Source organism: Fukomys damarensis, unplaced genomic scaffold, assembly GCF_012274545.1.
Source record: "Fukomys damarensis isolate Sample0158 unplaced genomic scaffold, DMR_v1.0_HiC HiC_scaffold_19, whole genome shotgun sequence".
NCBI lineage: Eukaryota > Metazoa > Chordata > Mammalia > Rodentia > Bathyergidae > Fukomys > Fukomys damarensis.
Genome location: NW_022900931.1, coordinates 21,334,679 through 21,340,961, shown reverse-complemented (window position 1 = coordinate 21,340,961; position 6,283 = coordinate 21,334,679). Strand labels below are relative to the sequence as shown.

General features: G+C 41.6%; 1 protein-coding gene across 1 annotated transcript in view; it reads left to right on the top strand.

Annotated features, from left to right (window-relative positions):
• The first annotated feature begins 39 nt into the window (after positions 1–39).
• Positions 40–6,283, top strand: part of Lmntd1 (lamin tail domain containing 1) — a 384,388-nt gene continuing 378,144 nt past the window's right edge. Inside the window, exons 1-2 of the mRNA XM_033766294.1 lie at positions 40–215; positions 1,699–1,804. The gene's annotated coding sequence lies outside the window, so the exon portion shown is untranslated. The remainder of the gene's footprint in view (positions 216–1,698; positions 1,805–6,283) is intronic.

The following is a 6,283-nucleotide window of genomic DNA, read 5'->3' as shown; positions in this document are numbered from 1 at the left end:
TTGTAGAACTGCCCGCCCTCGGCGGTCACTACAGAGAGTGGCGGGTTTTTTCCTCAGACTGAAAAGGGGGTGGAAAAAAGAAAAAGAAAGCCTTTCTGTCCCCAAGGACTGGTTTGAATTGCTTTTCCTCTGGAGTAGCTGTGATTCAGCGTCCCCCTTAGCAGCAAGCATGAGCAAGGCAGAAGACGAGGGAAAAAAACGCGAATGAATCAGATGTGAGTAACAAAAGTTTAGGAAGAGCTGGGCTCAGATTCACCCCCCCCCTTAAAACAGCATATAATCAAGGAAGGAAATCGCTACTTTCATCTGGAAGTGCAGATGTCTCTTGTTTTTCACTTTTCATTTTTTTCCTTTTAATGTCATGCAATTACTCTAGCCACTGGACAAAATTCAGTTTTTGGTCCAGGCTTGTGCCCACACATGCCCACAACTCAGCGGCAGCTATTAATTTGAAGGGAGATGGGGTGCAGATAATGGTTGGGATGGAAGAAAGCATTCCAATTATAAAATGCCCCCCCTTAATTCCTAGGCACTTGGTTGTTATCCTAACAAGGATATTAAATTTGACCCACAACTTGTTACAGCTCATCTGACTCAGGACCTGTTTTGTTTTGAGTTTAGTTTTAGTTGTTTTTGGACCCTTCATTTCTTGCGTTTTGACCTTTAGTTACTCCACAGCTGTTAGTTCCTCTGCCTCACAGGTAGACCGAGGAGAGAGTGTAGTAAGATTTGACCTGGCAAGTTAACATTGGGAAGATGTGGGGAGAAAAGATCTCTATGCAAATGCAAAACCTAAGGGACTATGATTTAAAGGTGAATCTGTAGGCAGCCCCTTCCTTAAACTACTAGAATCTTCTTAAAGGGGTTTTCTAGCCTAATGTGAATGTGTCCTGATTTCTCATTCCCTGTTAACCTTTCACTCCACTGAACATCATTCACTACCCGGCTGCAAAATCTAATGGAAAAATTTAATCTCCGTCTTCTTCTGCCCTTTGTGGTATTTGCAAAGACTGATCTCTCCTTTCTTAGAACTTAGTTCCATTTGTTTGCTGTGATAGTTACTCCTCTGTGGAGTCCCTAAAACAAGGGTGAATGATAGCAGGCAACACTAGAGTTGTTGGTATACAGTGATTCAAAATCGCCTAGCTTGGCCTTAGTCTAGCTTCTGTTGGTCACCAAGAAGATCTCCACCTCCATTTTATCTCAAATCCAGAGGTAGACAAGTGGGCTGACTCATGACAGCCAACACTCATTTGACCAGCATTTAATGGAATTAAATTTATTGTGATTGACTAACCATGGCCACTGTTCAGGAGAAGCTCTTCCTGAGATCCAGGTACCTGGTGAGGTATCCTCATCTCCAAGCCAGAATATGCTTCACTGGTGGTTGCCAAAGTCAGGGAATTTACCTGCTTCTGTGCTGGATAAACAGGAAAATTTCTTGCCTGCTTCAGCCCCATTAAGTTAATGCATTCTTTCTTCTGAGTATAGTGTAATTTGTTTTACATTTTCTCAGCCATAATTATATCCCTGTTAAGAGGGACATTCATGAGATTATACCAAATGTCCTTGATGGAATTTGTAAAGGACCCTTACTTCCTGTTTCTACTTGCGTTCCTGGGAAAGCACCTAAGTAAGAGTGGGTGAGAGTATCCAAACCCTTCAAAGCCTGTGATATAATCAGATTTCATTTTTCAGCAAAAGACCTTGAGAAGGTGGATTAAAAAGGCAGGTAAATCCAAAAGAGAGACCAGTGTGGACAGCAGTGGAAACAAACAGGAAGTGATACCTGAAGATGAACCATGTAAGCCATAGTTTCCTACTGTATCACAAACTTGATGGTTAAAGTTAGAAGTTACTATCTTACAGTCCTGAGATTGGAAATCTAAAATCAAGGTGTGGGCTATGGTCCTTCTGGAAATTGGAGGGGAGAATCTGTTTGCTTGCCTTTCCAGCTTCTGTGTACCACCTGCATCCCTTAGTTTGTGGTTCCTTCCTCATGGCCAACAACAGAACACCTTTCTCTCTCCCCTTGCCCTTTCATTCCTTCTCTCTGTCTTTCTCTGCTTTCCCTTCTGTCTCTCTTCTACTGTAAGGTGGACCTCTCTCTGAGAGTAGAAATTGATGTGGATATAGTTCTAACTGTGTGTTAGAGACTGAATGGTATTGAAGCACTTGTAGGAAAAGATGACAAGTGGCTTCATCACTTGCCAGATCATCAGTGGGATTACTGGTTTGTTGTAAGATGGCCGAAATGGTGACTTGTTACCTCAACTAAATCTGCGTTCATCCCATGACCCATGCAACTGAAACCAGAGTGCTAATACTAAGAAAGCCTTACTTACATCTGCAGGTCTTGGGGATAATCCCTGTCTTTTGAAATCCTTGGCCACTTGTTTATTATGTCCAGTGGAACCCTTTCACCAAGTTTGAGAAATATGTGCCTCGACTAGAATTTTCCACAGTGACCCATCAAGGGACGCCAACTTGTTAGAGAGGATGCTGAGAGGACAGTTGCACCATGTGCTCAGTAAGTTCCTTGGAACACAGGCGTGACTACATACCAAGTTGCCAAAGTGCTTGTGCCCAGAAACAGGGATCATGAGTAAGTCAGAATCTGTCAGGGCACAGTACTGGCAAATTATTCATGAGGAAGTCTGGGTTGGGGGTAGACATGGAAGTTTGTTAAGACTGATAAGTATATAGTACTGGCAGGAAAATTATGAACTTCTGAATATAATTTACAAGGCTCTTTATTATCTGTCTCTCCTTACTTGTCCTCCTCTCCCTCACTCTCACAGTTTGTTTTTTACCCATAATAAACTTAAAACTTCCTGACCTCAAATGGTGATCCAGATTTTTGTAACTTTTTGCTGAAATTGGTATTTACATGCAGAACCCCCACTGTCCTGCCTCAGCCTTGGCCTGTCCCCTTCTTCAAGCCTGGGTCTCTGTTGCCTGGGTCAGACTAGAACCTCAAGTGGTATTAGTTGAAATAAAAGTTAGATGAATGAGTAACAGTATAAATTGAATAACACTACCTACTCCTCTTTATACTTTACTCTTGTATTATAGTCAACTGAGATTTTCATTCTTTCAATTAATATCATAATTTAAAAAATAAACTGGGATTACAAAAATGAACATGACATAATCTTGACCTTTAGTGAACTCAAAATCCCTATAAGGAAACATGCTTTAAGAAAGGAAAACGAGGCAAGTTATATCTATTCAATTCCTTTTTTCTCCCTCTTCCTTCTTAGTAGGAAGACTGCTTTTGTGCCCAGTTAAAAAGTTTCATTTTATAACCTTTGTAGATGGTAGTAACTAGATATGCCAATGGTTTGTGAATAGAATTTGTGTGTTGTGTAAAACTCCCAGAAAAGTTCTTTGTGTGCTGATATTGGGGTACTGATAAGACTGATTCAAGCCCTATTTCTGCCTGGTACATGGATGTGATAGCTGAAGCTATAGCAACAATCTTGTGGCATTAAAATTATCTTGCCAAAAGTCATATGCTAAGAAAGACAGCAGAAAGATGAAACCAGCCATCCTAAGAACTCTGAACTGTGTATCTTTGAATTTCTTTTATGTGAGAGAAAAATAGTAAGTAAGTCACTTAATGAAATTCAAACATAGTAGCCAACTGGTGTAAATAGAAACCATGGCCTTTTATACCAAAAGGAATATACCCAAATATATTAAGAAACAGGATTTCAAATAAGATTGGATCCTTCTTTCGGTAGAAGATTTTAAAGAGGATAATCCCATGAAAATTAAAGACTTAATTAGCTGAGATTAATGTGGGGGATTTTACTAGAACCTACTGTAGTTAAGAATATTGTGAGGAAACAGTGGAGAAGGTACCAGATGTTATGAAGTTGTATCCTTATAAATACAGGCAGTAAAATCTGGTCTGTCCAGCATTCTTTCAAGCTGAGTGCACTTACCAATCTTCCTGCACTTCTGCAGTACTATAATTGAGGTTTATAGTGATGACCCTGATATGACCTCTGAATCATAGCAGAAAGATTAAATTATGTTCTGCTTTGTCTTCATGTATTTAATTACATTTTTATTAGTTGCATACTGGGAAATCTGATCTATTTTATAGCATTGCTAGATTGACCAGAGCCTCCTTATCAGGGATCCAGATATTCTCAGTAGCAAAGCATAAAGTTCATGGAGGAAAAACAAAGACAGGAAACAAAAAACCCTAAAACAATAGATTTCCAAGTGTTAGATTTATACTATCATGACCAGAATAATTATTATGAAAAAATTTATAAGTACTCAGCCACATTCTTAAGAATTGTAACAAATATGTTGGCTATAATAAATGTCATGTAGCTAATTCTTTTAATGAGTGCAATAACTCATAATCTATACTAAAACAACTAGCTTAGAGTATAATTAAATCATCCTTCATTTTTGGGTTTGATAGAATGTGGTCCATTTGTATCAGCAAGGATCAAATACAGCTATCATCTTAGTCATATTATAAATTGAGTTGGGTTGTATGTCCAAGTTTGACTTGAGGGTTGCTGTGGTTTGTATCTGGACTGTCCCTCCAAAGCTTCGAAATGGAGCTTGTAGCAGATGATTGGACTGCGGAAGCTATGCACCTTGTAGCAGATGATTGGATTGCTTCTAGGAGGTAGGGTTAGTCCAGAGAGGTAGGTTACCGCCTTCCTCCCTGGCTCTTCCCTTCTCTCTCTGTCTCTTGATCCCCTTGAAATGAGCAGCTTTTCCTCTTCCATGTACCTCTATCATGCCATTTTCTGCCTTGGACCCAGCTGACCATGAACTATAAGCATGAGCCAAAATAAACCTCTTCTTCCTTAAGTTATGGGTGTCAAATATTGTGTCCCAGGAACAAGAAGGTAACTAAGACGGGATCCTGTCCAGCTACTCTCATTTCATCCTTGCTTTCCCCATAGACACATTTGATGGTTCTGGTGAAAATAACAGGCTTCTAAAGCTCATGTGTTGGTCAGGTTCCTTGGAAGCAGAGCCCAAGACAGGAATTTGGGAGAGGGAATAAAGGAGGTAGCATGGATCGGGGATAAAGCAGAAGAAGGACCTAGTCCCTGCCAGAGACCAGTTCAGGCCTGATCCAAAAGGAACTCTAGAGCAGGAATTAAACTAGAAAGTTGGTTCCCTTAAGGTAAGGAGGCCAGCCTTTTGCACGTTCATTATCAGTCACTCATGGACAGTGGATGTGTGGTCTAAAGAGCTTCTGTTGCTCCAGGAGCCAAGGAAAATCTCAGAGCAACCAACACTCACTGCAGCTAGGGATATGTGCTCCAGCAGGGCAACAAGAGTACCCACGTCATAAGGCAACACTGCCACATTGATTAGAGTGCTTCCTAATCCCGTAACAGGTGTAGTATACTAAAAAGTACTTCAGAGGCCAAATATGTACGACCTTGTATCTAAGGGAAAGTATCTTCAGAGTACAACTAGATATGCAAGGAACATGTTTCCTCTTCCAGCAGGCGACTTGGGAACCCTGTTTCTCCACACGTATCTATAATTTGTGGCAAGCAGTGGCAGCTGATGGTAGCTCCTGGAACTGAGGAAAGGTGCCCAGCAGGGAAGGAACTAAGAATATTAGAAAAATTGAAAGTAGATCTAGAGAGTCTGGGATGGGACAAGGGCCCCTTGGGCTAAGGCTTATGTCCTCAGATGCACAAGCCAGCCAGCCACCAGCTCTGGAAATGAATTTGCTTGTCTTTGCTCTACCAATACCCTCTGCTGTATCCTGGATTTCTATCTCCCCTGGCATCCTCTGCAGTCATACTCCTGTCTCTTCAGACTGCTCTTCTACCCCACCACCTAGCAGCATCGATCTCCACTTTCTTTGGAACTTTCTAATAGTTTGACAGCTAATTGTGATGATGAGTTTGGCGAAGGAGAGTAAGGGGCTGGCTGAGTAGAAGTCCCTTCCCACCCTTCTTCCTAAATTGAGCCCAGTGAAGCACCCCTGCAGAGGTGCTACTGGTGGGGAAAACAGGCCATACTGGACAGTGCATTGACTGCATTTCACGGGAGTTCCCTGGGCTGTGCTGGGTGCAGTGCAGAGGTGAAGAAAGCAGCAGAGAAGCTCCAGAGGTGGTATAGGAGCAGGGACAAAGCAGTGTATGGGGCAGCTTTAGCAAATGCAGAACTTCCTTCTCTTCCTTCCCAAGGCTGTTCAGCCCTAGACCTTCTGCTGAAGATACAATTTTAGATTAATGGACAACTGAGAATGGATGGATGCAGAGCAACTGGAGAAAGATAC